Source organism: Podarcis filfolensis (genome assembly GCF_964270895.1).
Source record: "Podarcis filfolensis genome assembly, chromosome: 4".
NCBI lineage: Eukaryota > Metazoa > Chordata > Lepidosauria > Squamata > Lacertidae > Podarcis > Podarcis filfolensis.
In genome coordinates, this window is record NC_139607.1 from 76,984,944 (window position 1) to 77,004,465 (window position 19,522).

The 19,522-nt window shown below is 43.8% G+C and overlaps 1 protein-coding gene across 2 annotated transcripts in view; it reads left to right on the top strand.

The window, feature by feature from the left end:
* The first annotated feature begins 1,147 nt into the window (after nucleotides 1-1,147).
* Nucleotides 1,148-19,522, top strand: part of STARD13 (StAR related lipid transfer domain containing 13) — a 220,872-nt gene continuing 202,497 nt past the window's right edge. For both annotated transcript variants that reach the window (XM_083609001.1, XM_083609002.1), the window contains exon 1: nucleotides 1,148-1,267. The gene's annotated coding sequence lies outside the window, so the exon portion shown is untranslated. The remainder of the gene's footprint in view (nucleotides 1,268-19,522) is intronic.

Below are 19,522 nucleotides of genomic sequence, written 5' to 3' on the forward strand. Positions count from 1 at the left end.
CAAGTACAGCTGCAGGGGTGCCATCTCCTAGGGGCTGAGGACTTTTGCCCCCCCCCCCATTTTGGTGAGGGAGCTAGGGCCCCCAGTGTTCAAAGGGGGGGCCTGGAGGAAGACAAGCACAGAACAGAGTGAGACATAGCTTCAATGGCTGGCTCTTCCTCTTCCTGCTATGAAGGGGAAGGAGCCCCCGGGCTGCAGAAAGAGGAGGAGCCACAGTCATTGGAGCAGCGCTGCCACTGTGGCTCTGCCCCCATGAAATCTGTTAAAAGAACGGAATGAAGAAAAAAGAAGAAAAATGGCACAGTAGGGGATTTTCTGCAGTAATAATAATAATAATTTATTATTTATACCCCACCCATCTGGCTGAGTTTCCCCAGCCACTCTGGCCAGCTCCCAATCGAGTGTTAAAAACAATACAGCATTAAATATTAAAAACTTCCCTAAACAGGGCTGCCTTCAGATGCCTTTTAAAGAGAAAATAGCTGCTTATTTCCTTCACATTTGGTAGGAGGGCGTTCCACAGGGTGGGCGCCACTAGCGAGAAGGCCCTCTGCCTGGTTCCCTGTAACCTCACTTCTCGCAGTGAGGGAACCGCCAGAAGGCCCTCAGCGCTGGATCTCAGTGTCCGGGCTGAACGATGGGGGTGGAGACGCTCCTTCAGGTATACAGGACTGAGGCCGTTTAGGGCTTTAAAGGTCAGCACCAACACTTTGAATTGTGCTCCGAAATGTACTGGGAGCTAATGCAGATCTCTCAGGACCAGTGTTGTGTATAGGAAAATCCAGGTTAAATGTAACAAAAATACAGAATGGGATTTTGATGGTAATGATGTCATGTGGACAGTATAAAAAAAAACTTCTGTGCTTGAGTTGCACCAGTTCCGCGATAAACTCTAGTCTGGAAACATACTAGGTTGTTTGAAAGGACATCTTTTTTGAAAGTCCTATATTGTTATCTCTTGACTTTTTTTGTTACCCATTGCCTGACTGGGCAATATAGTGCGTAGGGCTTCCCACATTGCATGTTTTTCAGAACACAAATGTCAAGGTTAATTGAGTCACAAAGGGCATGTGCTGATAGTGACATGTGCCTCCCTGGTTTTCTCTTCGTTGGTGCAATCTGCAGGAAGGGGCTGGCTCCTTGTCCCTGCCAAGCCAGCATGCAGAATAGTAGAGTCTGCGGCAGGGGCTATCTGGCTGCAAAGAAACAAAACTTCTGACGAGATTGTTGTGTTTTAAAGAAGGATCCTGAAGGTGTCACTTGTCAGGTATGAAGTTTTCCCGTTTTCTCACAGAGCTTAATAGGAAAGCTTAGCAGCTGATAACTTTTTGCTGTTTGAAAGATGTGTGCCTACCAAATGGATGGAAACTAAACTGCCTGCGAAAATCATCTTTGTTAGCTCTGTCATCTCATCTGTGGTAAATAATCGTTTCACTCTCCGCCTTCCATTCTTGCCCCTTGAACAAATGCAGTTGGTCTACACTGAAATGGTCTCGGTTTATCTGTGTCACTTTAAAATAGGTTTCTGTAAAAAGGTAGCCAGGCTGAAGCAGAATCCCAAAGGGGTTTTCTGGCAAATGTATGTCAACTTCTTGTGTTTGTCATGAGGACAATTTGGGGTGGGTAGGTGGGTGGGTGGGTATCAATATATGAATTTAGAGCAAACTCTGTTTTAATATGACCTTGAGAATGGTGAAGATGTGTGTGTGTGTGTGTGTGTGTGTGTGTGTGTGTAGATAGGTAGGTAGGTAGGTTTGTTCTCTTGTATTGGGAAGCAAGCTAATAGTAATGCTGTAAATCAGCTTGAAAAATTATGGCTCATCACATTTCATAATGGATCCTGTATTAATAATGATACAAAAAGTGAACCAATACCTCGTTGCATTGCAGGAAGAATTGTCCATGTTGTTGAAAACACTGAAAAATGACTCATCATCTCTCCTCTCCACCCCCCACCCCCAATTCCTATCTTTTGGTTCATGAAAAGTCTGAAGTAGTTCCTGTTTTTGTATAAGCAAATCCACAGGATTAACCTTCACAGATAGTAGTTTGGACCTTCATTGCCCACTTGCACAAGAAATGCTGATGCGCGCGCACACACACACACACACACAGCCTACTCTAGTTTTGTAATTTTAAGTTGTTCTAAATTCTTTTTAATTTTGTATTTTAAAGTGCTGTAACCCTCCCTGAGATCTCAGGGTGAAGATTGAGACAATTTAACAATGATAATGATGATGATGATGATGATGATGATGATGATGATGATATAGGATGCATGTTTGGCAGCTTTCACTTTGAGAAACATCCATTCAACATCATCACAATTGTTACTATTGTTAGTAAGAGTTATGGGGTGTTAGAGGAGGGGTAGTACCTCTGGTAGATGACATGTGCTCCTTTTGGGCTAGTTTGCCCACCTTTGCTTCACACCCTGCACTCAGCTCTCACCTGTGGCTCCTAGAAGCTGCCAGCATGTGACAGTGGCCACACGCTGGGAATGGCTTTGACTGGCTGGCTAAACCAGGTGAGAGTAGCCGTTGGGTCCCAAACCCTCAGTGAATTAGAGACTTCCCCTGAATGCAATAATAGGCTCCAGCGGATTCAGTGGACAAGACCAGTAGTGAACCCAACCATCATGAAGCTGTAGAGGGAAATGAGGGGCAGATGGGGCTCATCAAGCTGGGAAGGTAGCCCATCTAGAGAAGGATAACTCTGGTCCTAAACCTCTGCTGCCTTGTGGCAGCATTTCTCATTCATGACAAAGACCTCACGAGTAAACCCTGAGGAAAATTCTGTACCCGATACCTTGCAGGACATCTTCAGGACGCTAAGGAGTAAACTCTACACAAATCCAGAGTAGAGTCCCTAAGACATTTGGATGGTGCCTTGTACACCTCCTTCCAGCAACTTCCGAAAGGTGGATCTTGTTGTCTTGGCAGCCCAAGAACTTCATACACACTTCCCAGGCTTGCTCCTTGAAGAGGTCAGTTCAGTGCTGCTATCACAGCAAAACAACAACATGAGAGGCAGCAGGCACTGTGATTCTCCGGCTGTTTGACTTCACTCCTGAGGCGCACTCCATCAGCTCTCAAGACAGACGGATGCCAACAGGATTGTTAGCAGAGACATGTGAATAAAACACACGTAGTCCAGAGAGAAAATCCAGGTGAAAGTTTACTGAACAAGCTGACCAAAACAGTATACAACCAGAGCAGAAATCAACAAGAGAGGCTTCTGCCTTTTTGACATGCCTTGTTGAGAGCCAGGTTAGATTCAACTTCCACAAGAAAACTCCCTCAACAGCTAGAGAGAGTATCAGAGTACATGTTACCTCAGTAAAGATCACAGACTCTCCAAGTGTCCCTATTTTCCAAGGATGTCCCTGATTTAGAGAAGCCGTCTCGGTTTCTGATTTGATCCCAGAATGTCCCACTGTTTCTTAGGATGTCCCTATTTTCGTTGGAGGCTATGGAGTTATCCTACCCCCGAGCCATCTGAAGGCAATTCTGTATGGGGAAGGTCCCCCCCCCCCAATGTTTAAAGTTTTATTATCTGGGAAGCTGCCCAGAGTGGCTGGGGCAACCTAGTAAGATGTGTGGGGTATAAATAGTAAAATTATCATTATGGAATGAGACGTCCCTATTTTCATTGGAGAAATGTTGGATGGTATGAGATCATGCCACCTTCCATGGTTGCTATTCAACACCTCCTCCTCTATCACCACCCCTTGGTTGTTGACTTAGGCCATGTACACATTTCTGGCTTAAAATGCAACCAGGTCATTATTTTTCTCAATTTGGATTGAAGCTGGTTTTGGGCAAGGCACATCAAAACACAGTCATTTCATAAGAAATGGCAAGATAGAGACAGGACATGTATGGATGGTGGCCAGCATTTACATGGAGCTGTTCATTGAGCATGCATTCCTATTTGTTATACAAAGGTTATACAATGTTGCCTCAAATGATTTTTAGCTCACACTCTCCAGTGAATTTCCTGTCGCTTTCCTTATGGCAAATAGCTGCTTGGGGTGGGTTTTTACAAATTATGAGGGCACAGATCTCTGCCCTGAGGGGCTTAAATCTAGAAACTGACACAAGAAAGACTACAGAGGAAAGAAATTGGGGGGGGAGGTGATAAAAAGGGGAAGAATGTGTGATTAGTTAAGTGACACAAAAGCCCTGTTCAGGCATTCAAAGTGGGTGGGGATTAGATGTGGCGGAAACACAGGGATGCAAGATGGCCACCGTTGCTTGCTCACTCCTGACCATCATGCTTTAAAACAGTTAAGGTAAAGCACATTAATTGAATTTTCATATTCCATAAGATAGAATGAAAATTATAAATGAGCATATATATATGGAATGCACTTATTTATTTCACTTAGAGGCCACCATGGATTTTTTAAAGTGTTCCTAAAGTCCTAATGGGCTGTGTTTTGACATTTAGTCTTCTTCAGAGGCCCACTAATTATTATCTGAAACAAAACAAAAAAATTAAATACAGATCACGTGGGTTAGAATCTCAGATGGGCAAAGCATTCTCTTAATAGAATATAATGCAATCTTAAGTGCTATATTTTGGGCCTGTCCAAGGTTCTAACCATCATGATGTGTATTGGTTTTTCTTTTAGATAATAATTACTGGCCGCTGGCCTGTAAGTGAGATAAATGAGTGCTTTCCTTATATTCATTTATACTGTTCATTTTCTCATATCCAGTATTAAAAACCTATGTTTATGCTGTCTGTAATGAATGTTTTCCCTTAACCCTGTTCTTTGTAAGTTGTGTAAAACTCTTTTTCTTTGTGTCTTCGTGCTTGAAGGCCAAATTATTCACACTTTAGCTGAAGACGTTAGAAGCCTGCATTGACTTCCTGGTCGGGAGGAAGATTCTCTGCACATCTTTCCAAACACATGAGGAATCTCCCTTCAGACCTTCTTGCTCAACACAGGAACGCTGGGAGTAGAGAGAGAAATGTTGAGGGGGCTAGTTTGTAACCTGAACCACACATATTCTTTGAATTACTGAAAAAGGCGAATTGTTTGAAGAATAGGCTATGTTTATATAACTTATAGGAATCCATTTAGATAGTCAGAATTCATCAAAAACTACACTAGCAAGAAAAGGGGGGAGGGAAAAGAGATGCAAATAATGAAGAATTGTTGTTAATTTATTACTTGTACCCCACCCCTGGGACGCGGGTGGCGCTGTGGGTTAAACCACAGAGCCTTTGACTTGCTGATCAGAAGGTCGGCGGTTCGAATCCCCGCGACAGGGTGAGCTCCCGTTGCTCGGTCCCTGCTCCTGCCAACCTAGCAGTTCAAAAGCACGTCAAAGTGCAAGTAGATAAATAGGCACTGCTCCGGTGGGAAGGTAAACGGCGTTTCCGTGCGCTGCTCTAGTTCGCCAGAAGCGGCTTAGTCATGCTGGCCACATGACCCGGAAGCTGTACTCGGCCAATAAAGCGAGATGAGCGCCGCAACCCCAGAGTCGGTCACGACTGGACCTAATGGTCAGGGGTCCCTTTACCTTTACTTACCCCACCCATCCGACTGGGTTGCCCTTGGTTGTTATAGCAGGGGTGGGGAATCTATGGCCCTCCAGGTGTCATTGGACTACAACTCGTGTCCATTGACTGTATTGACCATTTCTCTGTATGCTAAACATTCTGGAGCCAAGATGACACCTTTCCTAATACCTGCCACCCAGAGCCTTAAGATCTTCTGGGGAGTTGTTGCTCATGGTTTCACTGGTTAGTGTGATGGGCAAAGACAGAGCATTCTTAGTGGTAGTGCCCTGTTTATGGAACTCGCTGCGAAATGAAATGGAAATCTTCCACATTAGCTATTCATGGATAATAGGTGAACACATATTTATTTGCCATGATGATGATGCTAGTTACAGCAGAGGCTCAAGTGCTGCCATTTTTACAATGAATGCACAGTTTTGTTTTGTATTGCACATTGCTGTTGCAAGATGTCCTGTGCTCCGATCTGGAGGAAGGGTGGTATATAAAAGCAATTTCCATTAAATAAGTAAAAATTCCTTTCTCTTTGCGCCAGCCTGGATTGCAGGACGGTCACAGTGAACTAAAGCAATTGAATACCCTGTGCAATGCCAAGCATACCTGATGCCGCTAAACACATGTAAAAGAGAACAATATCAAATCCTCTTGCATCTCTGTAGGATTTAAGATGCCATTTAAATTAACCAATCATGGAGAACACTTGGCAGAATACTATTTCCTTCTGTCATGACAAATCAAACAGCAGCCTAAGAATAATGGCCTCTATTTTGCAGCCCACAAATTGTGCATTAGGGACCTCTGGGTCTGCATATAGCTCACACTGGAATTCAAATGGCACTTCTCTGCCTTTAACTGTTTATAAATAACATTGCAGCCATTAGCACAGCAGTCACACTGCTCGCCAGTTGTTCTAATTGATAATTGGATTGAAAGAGCAAGTTGAAACATGCTGATGCAGACTGCAGCAAAGAAACATCAGAGAAATCTTTGTCTTCCAATCTGATCAAGAAGATGGTCTTCCTGAATACAAAAGCAGTGCACAAGTTGATTAGTATGATGGTTACATTTGGAATTTTAATCCAGTCATAATTACCTGGAATCTATTGCTGTAACCACTTAAATTAGCAGCTGTGTTGTTGTTTTTCTCAATTTGGAGTGAAGCTGGTTTGGGGAAAAGCCCATCAAAATGTATTATTTCATAAGTAACAACAGGATAGATGTGGATTGTGGCTAACATCGTGTGTATACCACCTCCCAAACCAGCAGTGGAAGTCCACTGGGTGGAGAGTCAGTGGAAGAGTGCAAACAGCTAAAGTCTATGGGCATTGTGAACTGATGTCAACCATTGAATGGGAAAGTTACTGAGCATTTATTTGCCTGTTCTTTCCTATAACATAGTGGCTGCTTTCACTCACCCATTTCTGGGTAAGATTCAATCATATACTGGCAAATTTAGGATGTGCAATTAAGTGAATTTGGTTATCTTGCAGTCCTGCACAAAAAAAATCTGCAAACACACACACAACCCACCCCAAGCTGCTTTTTGCCGTAAGGAAAGTGATAGGAAATTCACAGGAGAGTGTGAGCTAACAATCATTTGATGCAACACTTTGCACAAAGAAATAGGAATGCATGCTCAATGAACAGTGGACACCATATAACCTCCAGGCAAACTTTGTGAAAATAAATCAATAAACAGGTCCTCCAGAACGGTCCAGCATCTGCTGGTAATCTGAGAGAATCCAGTGTGAAGGTTCTCTCCTATCTACAGGAAGAAAAGTGACCCCACTTCACTTATAGGGACATAGGGAGTCACTATATACTGAGTCGAATCACAGGCCCATCTAGCTCTATATTGTCCACACTGATTGGCAGCCGTTCTTCTTACACCTACCTGAAACTGGCAGAGAACCTGGGACTTTCTGCATAGAAAGTAGTTGCTCTGCCGCTGCCCTTCTAGCTCTAATGCGTTCCACTCCTAGCTTTTCCCCACTTCTTCTCAAGTCCATGCTTTGCAGCCCAATGGGCTATGTCCCCAGCCCTTTCTTGACTTGTAGCCAGAAAGTAGGACACACCAGCTTGTCCTACTTCCAGGCTGCTGCTTGTCCTCACAGCTTATTTGTCCATCTACCCCTTCAATCCCCAAGCGTCATTCTATTAGCATATGCACTTGTATAAAGTGCAGCTGCGACTAAAAGGGAAAAGCCATGATAGTTTAGGGTTAGGGAATTCAGCCATTCCAGAATTCACACCTCAACTCTCTACATTTCCACCCGTCTCCCGAGAGACATGGCTCCTTGGCTCCCCTCCCTTGCCTCAGAGTTCCATAATATCTGAAGGGTCATAGGTTCTGTATCCCCACTTGCGAAGCTGAGGTGGAAATGTCTGCTTGAGGAACCACTATCATTTGATTTCTATGACATGCTACAAGGAAGGGCAGCAGGACAGTAGGAAAGGTCCAGGTGTGTCCATCTAGCATCATGCTTAGCGGGGGTAGGGAACCTCAGATCAACGGAGCTAAATGTTGGCCTCTGAGGACTCTCCCCCAGGATACACACCCCTACCCCTCAACTGCCTTGCTTCACACCCTCAAGTGTTTTTGTCTGACTGGAGTGTGTTCTTGAACTCTGATCAAGCTTCTGGCTTTCCTGGATGGACGCTAGAGAGTGGTGTGTAAGTGTGAAGAAATTAGCCTACTGGGAAATGAGCCATTGTGGCGTAATGGTTAGAGTGTTGGACTAGGACCTGGGAGACCAGGGTTTGAATCCCCACTCAACCACAAAGCTCACTGGGTGACCTTGGCCCAGTCACTATCTCTTAGCCTAACCTACTTCACAGGATTGTTGTGAGGATGAAACCATGTACACAGGTGCCAAATTAAACCCTGTGGACAGTTCTAAGCATCAAAATCTTGGAGGCCCCTCACAAATTTTCTCCTAATACGTTTTTGATCTCACCAACCAACCATTTTAATAAACCAATTTTGTTACATAATCCATTGTTGCGGGGCCCCTAAAAGGCATGGAGACCTTAGGCCTACTCTGCCTATTTGGTAACCCGGCACTGATGTACACCACGTCAAGATTCTTGGAAGATTAAGGTGGTCTTTATATGTGATCAATCAATAAATAAAACCCACATTTGCATTTCTGTTTGCCTCTGGTATCTTCCCCTCAGAAGGCTGCTCACCCTTCAGCCTTGGGCTGGAGAGGTTTCCCCACCCCTGGGAAGATATAGCATCTCATGTTCATCTGAAAGCCAACAATGGCAGCAGCAAACTGAGATGTCAAAGCTAAAGGGCTTCAGAACATCCCACACTGCAGCCGAAATACTGTGGCTTTCTGCCAGATGGAGTGATTTTTAAAATATTTGGCAGCTTACCCAATGTGTTTGGAGTGGACATAGCTGCTCCTTTTTCGTCCCAGCAGCTCCTGACACCCCTGAGGCAATCCGTCTCCTGGGCTGCTCTCGGTCTTCCTTGCCTCTACAGGTTAGGACATTGAAAAATGCATCATGCTATCGCCATGCTGACAGGTGTTGTAACCAAGGCTATGCCTCCCCCACCTCAGTACACACACACACACACACACACACACACACACTTGACTTTTCATCCTGGACGATACCAGGAAGGAATGCACTGGCTGCCTAGACAGCTGAACTAGCAGTGATATCATCCTTCAGTACTGCAGAGATAAGGGCTTTGCTTGGGGAGGATTATTACACGATGGAATATTAGGGATGAACCCCCTTGGGAAAGAGGCAGAAAGGAGGAAACGCCCCAGAATTCTTAGGGGAGTTCATTTGCACAGCCATGCACCTGAGGGAAAAAAGCTGCCCCTAAACTTTCACGTCATGAAATAAAATAAAAAATGTCATCAGTGGCCCAATTCAACTTAAGAACTAGGGACACTGACTAGATTTTACCTGCCCTATCTAAGGATAATAATGCCTGGAGTGAAATACAGAAGTGGAACATCACTAATGACTTATATCATGTCTAGATTTCTGGAATGTGTTGTATGCATGGGTGCCTTTGAAAAATGTCTGGGAACTTTAATTGCTCCAGAATGCTGCAGCCAAGTTGTTAACTGGCACTGCTTATCTGAAGCATGCAACTCCCTTGCTGAAAACAGCTGATTTGTTTCCGAGCCCAGTTCAAAGTACTGCTGCTGACCTTTAAATCCATTTATGTTTTGGGACCTGGATAGCCTGGAATACATCCTCCCATTTGAGTCTGTCTGCTCATTAAGGTCATCAAAGGATGCCGCTGTTGTGTGTCCCATTGACCCAGTACATTTGGCTGGAGTCGAGAGAGCCTTTGGAAGTCCCTCCAAAGGGAAACTCCCCTTGGCCCTTGCTTCCACCTTGTAGCTTTCCACTGCATGGAGAAACCCTTTTTATAAAGAGTTAGTCTTATGCACAGTTTTTACTTTGCTTTGAGGTTTTGAGATTTGCTTTGAGGTTTTTTAAAGATGGTGCTTAATTCTGACATTGTCTCTCCATGGCTATTGTATTAGTTTGTGTTGTTGTTGTTGAATCAATGTGCATGGCGCTTTACATAGTATAAGAGGGCAGGTCTCTGCCCTGAGGGGCTTACAAACTAAAACAGAGGAAGGGGAGTCAAGGATAGGCAGGAATAAACATAGAAACAATTCTGCAATTGTTTCAGTTATAAGAACACAAGAAGCTACTAGATTGTGGCTACTTATGCACCAGACATGAAAGCATTTATGTTCTCCCAAAGTATCCTGGAAACTGTGGTTTACCTCTCACAGAACTACAGTTCACAGCACCCTTAGCAAACTACAGTTCCTGGGATTTTGGGGGGACATCATGTCCTTGAAATGTATAATGTGAAGCAGTGCAATTTTTCTGGGGGGAAAGGTGCCGGAACTTAAACACCTCCCTCATTCTCTTAGAATGGCAATGGCGCCCACCTGAGAGGTGCCAGAACTGAGTTCCAGTGAGTTCTGGCTGAGTCGGACCCTTGGCTTTTTGTCAGGGGAATGGGAACACAATCCAAAAATTCCAAAAGGTCCTCCAGATTTAGGGGGATGTTGGATGGCAGGAGTGGGGCGCAGGAATCACTGAAGATTGGCCTGGGCTGGATCTAGACACATTAAAAAAAAGTTTCAGGAAAACACGTTGTAAAGCTCCTTATGGGAAATCACGTGGCTGAAGGATCGAACTCTACAGCACCATCTGGTGTCCCAGTGTTATAACGCATTTAAAACGCTTTAAATAAAAAACTAATGTAGCTGAGTCCTTAATCCCTGTTCTGCTGGATCAAATAAGCAGACACCACATGGATTCAACCTGTAATTGACACAAAGACGCAAGTTGCTATGGTTCTGTGTTTAGCTCTATTAGCAAATCCATTGTATAATCTTCCTTCAAAGTGAGAACCTAGCATCTGTGAAAGAGTTCTTTTTGAGCTTCAGCAGTGTAAAAACATAGCCCACACAGTAAAATTTGCAAATAAAGCATGCAGAATAGCGCACCGATAGCAATGACAGGCCGCAAGCCTATGCTCATTGCTCACCCAGCTTTGTTCAGATATCCATTCCTGCTGAATGGAAAGCCTACAGTTAGTACAATATGGAAGATCAAAACTTAATTGGGTATAAAATTACACAATAATTAAATTGTCTGTAAATGTGGAGCATTCAAATTAAGCCTAACCAAATAATGCCTCAGATCTAAAGTATTAGTATAATACTGGTGCCATATGGTTATCATTCTCTTTTTCACATAACTGTCATTTTTCATCCTCGTCAGCTGCCCATGTTGACTTGCCAGATCAGACTTGCACCATCGCCAAACATTTCTAACAGCTGGCAGAGTGTGCTGTTACACTGACGTAGACCTGGTTAAACACCCAATAACACTCAAAATTAAGTGCGCCCCTGAACAGGGCAGAAAATGAGTTATCAGAGCAGCTGTTTGGCTTTGTGTTTTTGTAAATTAACTTTTGCACTGGCTTCTTGTCAGGTTTTTTTTTTTTTTAATGACCCATTATATTGCATCCTAAGTAAACAAAATCAGTTTTTCTCAGAACCCTGTTTTTAACAAGTAACGGAAGTCTGGAGAAACCGGTTTAAATTTTGCAAACATGGAAGCAGTAACGGAGATCACCCTTGCATAATAGTAGAATCCCAGAGCCATGCAATGAAGCTGAACGTTGGAAGATCAGAACAGACAAAGGAAAGCACTTCTTCAGATGGAGCATATGGAACTCGCTGCCACAAGACGCAGTGATGGCCACCAGCCTGGAGACTTTAAAAGAGGATTAGGCATCTCCATGGAGAATAAGCTTATCAATTGCACTAGCCAGTTTGGCTATGTTCTGTCTCCAGTGTCAGAGCAGTATGCTTCTGAATACCACTTGCTAGGCATCACCAAGTGAAAACAAGATGCTGGACTAGATGGGTCTTTGGTCTGATCCAGCAGGGCTCTGCTTGTGTTGTTATACTCTGTGCACACAAAGAACCATCTAAAATTGGCTTAGACTTAGGAGTTCCAGCGCAGCCATTCCTAACAGCATCCATTCTCAAACCCAGCTCCCCAGTTTCTTTGGCAGAAACCTGTCCCCACCTAGATGACACGAGAAATTAAGACGCTATATTCCGGATGGTAGGGACACGGGTGGCACTGTGGGTTAAACCACAGAGCCTAGGACTTGCCAATCAGAAGGTCAGTGGTTCGAATCCCCATGACGGGGTGAGCTCCCGTTTCTCGTCCCTGCTCCTGCCAACCTAGCAGTTCAAAAGCACGTCAAAGTGCAAGTAGATAAATAGGTACCGCTCAGGTGGGAAGGTAAACGGCGTTTCCAGGCGCTGCTCTGGTTCGCCAGAAGCAGCTTGGTCATGCTGGCCACATGACCCGGAAGTTGTACGCCGGCTCCCTCGGCCAATAAAGCGAGATGAGCGCCGCAACCCCAGAGTCGGTCACGACTGGCCCTAATGGTCAGGGGTCCCTTTACCTTTACCTTATTCCAGATGGTGCAGATGGATCTAAACTTAAAAGCCTACTGAGGATATAATCACATTTAAATTGACAAAGAAGTTTTTTTTGAGAATTTCCACAGGGTGCTAGTTTTTTTGCAACAAAAAGGTCAAAAGAGTGTTGTGGGCAGCTGGCCAGAGTTATCTAGACCCTGGCCAGACAGCAGCAAGGTTGGGCAGAGTAGCATAGCCATCATTCATCCTGTTCAGGGTGGAATGTGAGAAGGAAAGCCTGATCCGGGCTATGTCAGCTGGCTATGTCAGCCAGGATAGGGCCTGATGCCATCAAGTGAAAGCTGCGGGGCTGGCTTGGAATCTAGTGGATCCTGGGGTAGCTCAGCCCCTGCCTGGAACATCCTGTTGGAGGGATTTCTGCAAGCTACCACTCCTAGAAAGCCTACCAGTAGTATTTAAACCCACCTGCACATTGGTGGAATGGAGGGTTCTGTGCCAGCCAAGGCTAAGGCTGGCAGACCTGCTATGGGATGGCCTCTACCGTAACTCCACCCAGCAAGCAAATAAAGGGGCTGGATTGCACCTTATTCTTTAAGGTCCAGCAGCTCTCTTCTGAGAATTTTTGGGAGGAAACCTATTTCAGATTAGATGTAAACTGAACAGCTCATAATTAGTATCAGCCATTTGTAAATTCCGTGAGGGGTTATGCAGGGGGCTCAGATATGATTATTTTGCTTTGTACTGGAATAAAGAACATAAAAACATAGATAAAAGCCTTGTACTGTATAACCCTACCCCTTTCGTCTCCCCATAATGCGTTCTATTACAGATGGCAATGTACCGAGATGATAAAATCTAAAATACATCAGTAAAATTATTGGATATACACGATTGCAGATTTATACATTTGTAGACTATTGTGTTTCATTAACATTCCTCTCTTTTGTTAGAGCTTTGGAAATGGCTCAGAGAGTAGATGAAATTAGATTTAAAAGTAGGGCAAGATGCAATTAGTCACAGACAGAGCATTAGTCAAAGTTGACAAAATGGAGTCAGCATTTGGGGTGAGCAAATCTAACTTGTGTACATATGAAAGTTATGCAGGAATATTTTCCTTGCTTTTAGCCCCTAACAGGATTAGTAGATTTCTCATTTATTGTAATGCAGCATTTTACTTACTTTAAATACATTACCAAATTATTCAATTTATCATGAAGCACCTGTAGTTGACGGATATCAAAGGATATTTGATGAACCAGCTAGTTAAAAACCCATGGGTCAGTCCATCAAGCTCCTTTGCCTGCACAGCCTCTATGGGGATTGTACAAACATAATGCTGAAAAGATTGACGTCATGAAGATGTGTAACAGTCTATCCCGATCCTATACATGCTCACTTGGAATGAGTTCCCTTTTATTCCATTGACTGAAAGCATTCCATTGAAATCAATGGGTGATATATTTCTGAGTAAAATGTGTCAGGGACTGAGGTTAACAGCGCTGTCCACTGAAATCAATTATCCATCATGCTTATTTGAAAGAAAATACATTTAGGAACATTTGTTTTCCCTAAAAATGTAAGATGAGCTCTGTTGGATCAGGCCACATTCCATTTCCCACTACAGCCAACCAGGTGTGCCTGAGAAACCTACAAGCAGAACAAAAATTTGAAGAGACAAATCCCTTTGACTTCTCTGGGTGTTCATGTGAAGCTAAGTGTGCAAATGATGGCCAGAGACAGAGCTTTGGAGCCTGTGTAGACCTCAGAAACCCATCGGAAGGAAAACATCTATATAATTAGTGCGGCACATTTTCCACTTTGTGCTACTTTATTGCTCACAGACAACTGGCAATTTGAATACGCAAATGGAAAAGTATTTTCTCTCGTTTATATGGACCTTGTATATGCTTTGTCATGGAACAATAGGGAATTTGAAATAACGTCTGCAGTTCTGCCAGCCTGGTCTGATAGTTCTGTGGTATGGAATTATTTCATGAATGGAAATTGGACAGTGGAAATTGGACATTTCTGTTCCGTAAATAACTTGCAGAGTTATAATTTGCCTGACACTTCTTGCCCTTGCATTAATCCTGGGACACTTGTTGAAGAGACAGAAGGAACACCCACCAGTAACAATGTAAAACATTTGGTGTATTTACTGAGCCTTTCCACTTGCTTGATCCTTAACACATGCTTTTACGATGAAGTCATTAATGTTGTGTAAGTGCAGAATTTATGGGGCGATTTGTACTGTGCGGGAGTCCTGACATGTTTTTGGCAAATACTTTCAGATACCATAGACTGATGCCACTTGGGATTTTAGCTCAGGGTTATAATCAGGTTCTAGCATGAATATTTTGCATTAGAATTCAGACCTGATTGTCTGAGAGATTGGGAAAAGGTTAACTAAACAGGTAAACTAAACAGTGCAAACACAGAGTGTAGGGATCTGTTGATAGCAGGGCTGTTAAGGATTTCTAATAAGATTTCCCCCCAGTTTAGTAAAGAGACAAAGGGCAGATGCACATAAATTCAAGACCCAATTAAAGCACACGACTCCCCCCAAAGAATCCTGGGAACTGTAGTCTGTCAAGGGTGACTGGAATTGCAGCTCTTTGAGAGACAAGTCGTATGTGTTGGATGTCATTTAAATGTATGGAGTGCACACACACTTTCCCTTGGTCTTCCAAGCCCAGATGGGAAAGATGGAGTGCCTCTGGGACCATCAAAGATGTTGTCCTGATCCTGCATCTGAACATTACTGTAAGGCAAGAAGAAGAGCTGGCTCAATACATTTTGCTGCCTGAGGTGAAGAACAATATGGCATCCTCCCCCAAGGCGCATACAGAAGCCAGCTGGACTGTTGAATCTTACGACAATAATGGTTAAATGCAGTGACTTTCACTGTAATTGATGGCAGCAGGCTAGTGTAAAGGATGCTGGGAAGGCCACATGGAACTCCTAACTCTGTCCACTCCCTGCCTGTCTGCAGCTGCCGCCTGAGGCAGCTGCCTCTGCCTCATTGTAGGTCTGGTCCTGGGTAGAGGAATTCTCATGTGTGTTGACCCATGCCTGTCTATTGCTTAAATCAGTAGCTGGTAGGATGGGTTAAAAAGTAGGATTGGCCCTTGTTTTAGCATGCTTCACCATCTTTATGCTGGCTAACCACAGAGCAGGTTTTTGTTTATCACTACAGTAAGGCTGGATTACATGAGAGTTCATTTTTTAAAATTTTATTCTGGAATTGGAACTGCAACTTGAAGTACGGGAGAAAAATAATCATTCACTATCATGCTGAGATTATCACCAGCAGGCATGTTACAAGGTGTCTGAGGTTGCTTTGCAACCAGGGATGCTTGGTAGAAATAAAATGGGCTGGGGGAGGTGGGGGTCTGCCTGGTAAAGGTAAAGGGACCCCTGACCATTAGGTCCAGTTGTGACCGACTCTGGGGTTGCGGCGCTCATCTCGCTTTATTGGCCAAGGGAGCCGGCGTACAGCTTCTGGGTCATGTGGCCAGCATGACAAAGCCGCTTTTGGCGAGCCAGAGCAGCACACGGAAACGCTGTTTACCTTTCCGCCGGAGCAGTACCTATTTATCTACTTCTACTTTGACGTGCTTTCGAACTGCTAGGTTGGCAGGAGCAGGGACCGAGAAATGGGAGCTCACCTCGTCGTGGGGATTCGAACCGCCGACCTTCTGATCGGCAAGTCCTAGGCTCTGTGGTCCTAGGCCCACAGCACCACCCCCGTCTGCCTGGTACTGCAATTTAAAAGAAGCAAGACATGGAAAGTGTGGGAAGTGGTTAAGCACATCATTTATTTGCTTCAAATTGCACCTTCCCAATGCTGCTTTAAAAACAAAAGCAAAAGTATTTTTAATTCTGCCTCTCCTCAACTTTAATTTGGTCTCTGAGAAATGGACATTTAATCATCAAGTGACAGCATAAGCCACTTAGCCACTTCTTGATTTGGGTACTACACATACTCTATATTGATGCAATCTGAAATCATCTCCAAGGTTTACTGTTAATTAATATTCTTTTTCCATGATTAACCTTCACCTACTTATAGAGATAAAAGAAATCATGAAGTAGGCTGGTGGAAACAAAATGGTCAAAATTAGAGATTATTCAGGTTATTAAATCAGACACATAAATGGCGTAAAAAGAGATTGAAATCTTGCCTAACAGTCATTTTGCCTGAGTGAAGATTTTAGAGTTTACAATTATTATAACAAATGTGCTCATGCAAGGTACATCAAGTCGGCTCATTTAAATGGAAGGTTGTCTGCATATGAATATTTGGTTTATGAGATTATGGTCTTTACTGTAAACGTGAAAGGTCTAGCATATAATTGAAATTATGCAAAACATCATTTTAGACATTTTCTTTCATTAGGCCTTCCAAATTTCTCCCTTCGTGGGGTGAAAAGATCTTGTGCTGCTCTTCCATTAATTGATAGAAATTGTCTGCTATTCAGGAATATTATGGGCTGTATTCAGCATGGTTGCTTGCTGAAAGGAAGAGCCCCTTCCCATGAATGCACCTCTGCTTTTGTGAAATGAAACTCCTTCCAATTGTGGGGTGAAGAAGCAAGATGCCCTAGACATTGAAAATAACACGTTCCATTAGCTCCCACACCCTGACTAGCATTTCATGAAGAATAGTCAACAAATCCTCTTGTTACTGGATCAAGAATTAAAAAAAGGAATCCTAAAAATCCAGATATGACAAATCCACATCTGGATTTTTAGGATTCTTTGTTTTCTGCCATTCCCCCAACAATGCAATAATAATAATAATAATTTTTAATTTATATCCCGCCCTCCCCAGCCGAAGCCGGGCTCAGGGCAACTAACAACAATAAAATAATACAACATTCTAAAATCATTTCATTATAAAATTAATTCAAATCAAATTGATGGCAACCGTTGAGCTAGATCCCATCAAACACTTCTCCCTAGGCCTAAATAGGTTCAAGGAGTTGAGTTTTCTAAATGTGGCCCCCATCCCTCCTTACATCAGAACAGCCAAGCACCCCTCCTCACAGGCCAGCACTTTCCCAAAGGAGTACTGAATGCAGGCATCCATCTTCCCTCCTCCCCACCCCCAAACTGCCCTTCAATAACATGCCCCGTTCTCAAACTCCTGCTGGATGAAGACTTTGCCCCATCTAGGCTAGCATCCTGTTCCCCCAGTGGCCAACCAGATGCCCCTGGGAAGCCCGCAAGCAGGACCTGAGCACAACAACACTCTCCTCTCCTGCAATTTCCAGCAACTGGTATTCAGAAGCATACTACCTCTTGGCTGTGGAAGAAGAGTATAGCCGTCGTGGAGAGGATCATCAGTGATTGCATGTGGAGGTCAGAACTACAGTTGCCTCCTGACAACATTCTGACTCAAATGAACAAAGCATTGCTTAGTTATCCTGCTTAGTGGCATTGCAGTCCAGAGGCTGGTCAAAGCCTCTAGGCCAGGCTTCTTAACGTTGTTGCTGGAGACAGAAACACCAAACATCAGGATAAGTCCAAGTAGTACAAGAAGCAAATAGGACCAACTAGGTCCTTGATAATCAATAGCCCTGCTCACACCTTCAGAATGTGCTCGCTACATATGTGGCTCATGGACAGAAAGAAGATGATGTTTCTACTGTTCCTGCTCCTCCACCATTTGAATGGAAGATGGGAATGGTGCCTACATCCAAAGAATAGTCCACGTATATGGTCTGTGTGTACAATTGGGAACCCATATCATCTTCAGGTGCTTACAGTGTTTACAGTGTTATGCTCCTAGAACTTAGTACACATCTTCCATGGAATCTAAAGAGGTCTTTAAAAAGGTAAAGGGTCCCCTGACCATTAGGTCCAGTCGTGGCCGACTCTGGGGTTGCAGCGCTCATCTCGCTTTATTGGCCGAGGGAGCCGGCGTACAGCTTCTGGGTCATGTGGCCAGAGTGACTAAGCCGCTTCTGGCGAACCAGAGCAGCACACAGAAACACCGTTTACCTTCCCGCCGGAGCGGTACCTATTTATCTACTTGCACTTTGACGTGCTTTCGAACTGCTATCTACCTATTTATCTACTTGCACTTTGACGTGCTTTCGAACTGCTAGGTTGGCAGGAGCTGGGACCGAGCAACAGGAGCTCACCCCGTCGCAGGGATTTGAACCTCTGACCTTCTGATCGGCAAGTCCTATGGTTTAACCCACAGCACCACCTGCGTCCCAAAAACCAAAACCTTTGAGGAACCAAATATGGCTTGCAAGCCATGGGTCGGCTACCCCTGATATTATTGGTTGTGGTTATTTCCCTGATCCTTTTCATAATGATCCCTAACACAGAATTTGCCTTTTCACAGCTGCTTTACACCAACTCCATGTTCCTGCTTTTAGGTCGCATGTGGGCCAAGTGATGGTGTGCAACTTTGTGTACATGCTCAGAGGTGCTGAGTACTATCCAGGCTATCAGAATTGCTCAGAGCAGCCTGAATATACCCCAGCCAAATAGAGAATATACACATTTGTCCCTGCCAAATTCAGAATCAAATACGGTTATTGATTATATATATATATATATATATATATATATATATATGCGCGCTAACAGATTGAAAACTGCCACTGGATTCTTGCCACTTGTCATTTGGGGTCAGCACCTGAGATTAGTCACTCTCAAATCTCCAAGGAATAAATTAAATTTGCCCTGCTTCACTGTCAACACTGGATTAATGACTTGTCAGCTATATGGAATATCCCTTCTGTGAATGCAGCGCGCAGTGTAGCTTCATCAAAAAGGATGAGAAACATCATCTTCCTTAACAGTATGATAAGGCACACTTGGAAACTGTTACTAAAGGCGCTGTCAAGGGAGAGAAAAATACTGAAGACGTTAGGCTGATGGGCATTTCTCTTTTCTGTATTGCACTTCATTGACATTAATTATGAAATATGCCTCAAAGGCTGATAAATCTGTAATTGTCACATTCGGTCTAAGCCAGATGTTGTTTGGCGCGGAGCCGGCTTTCACCT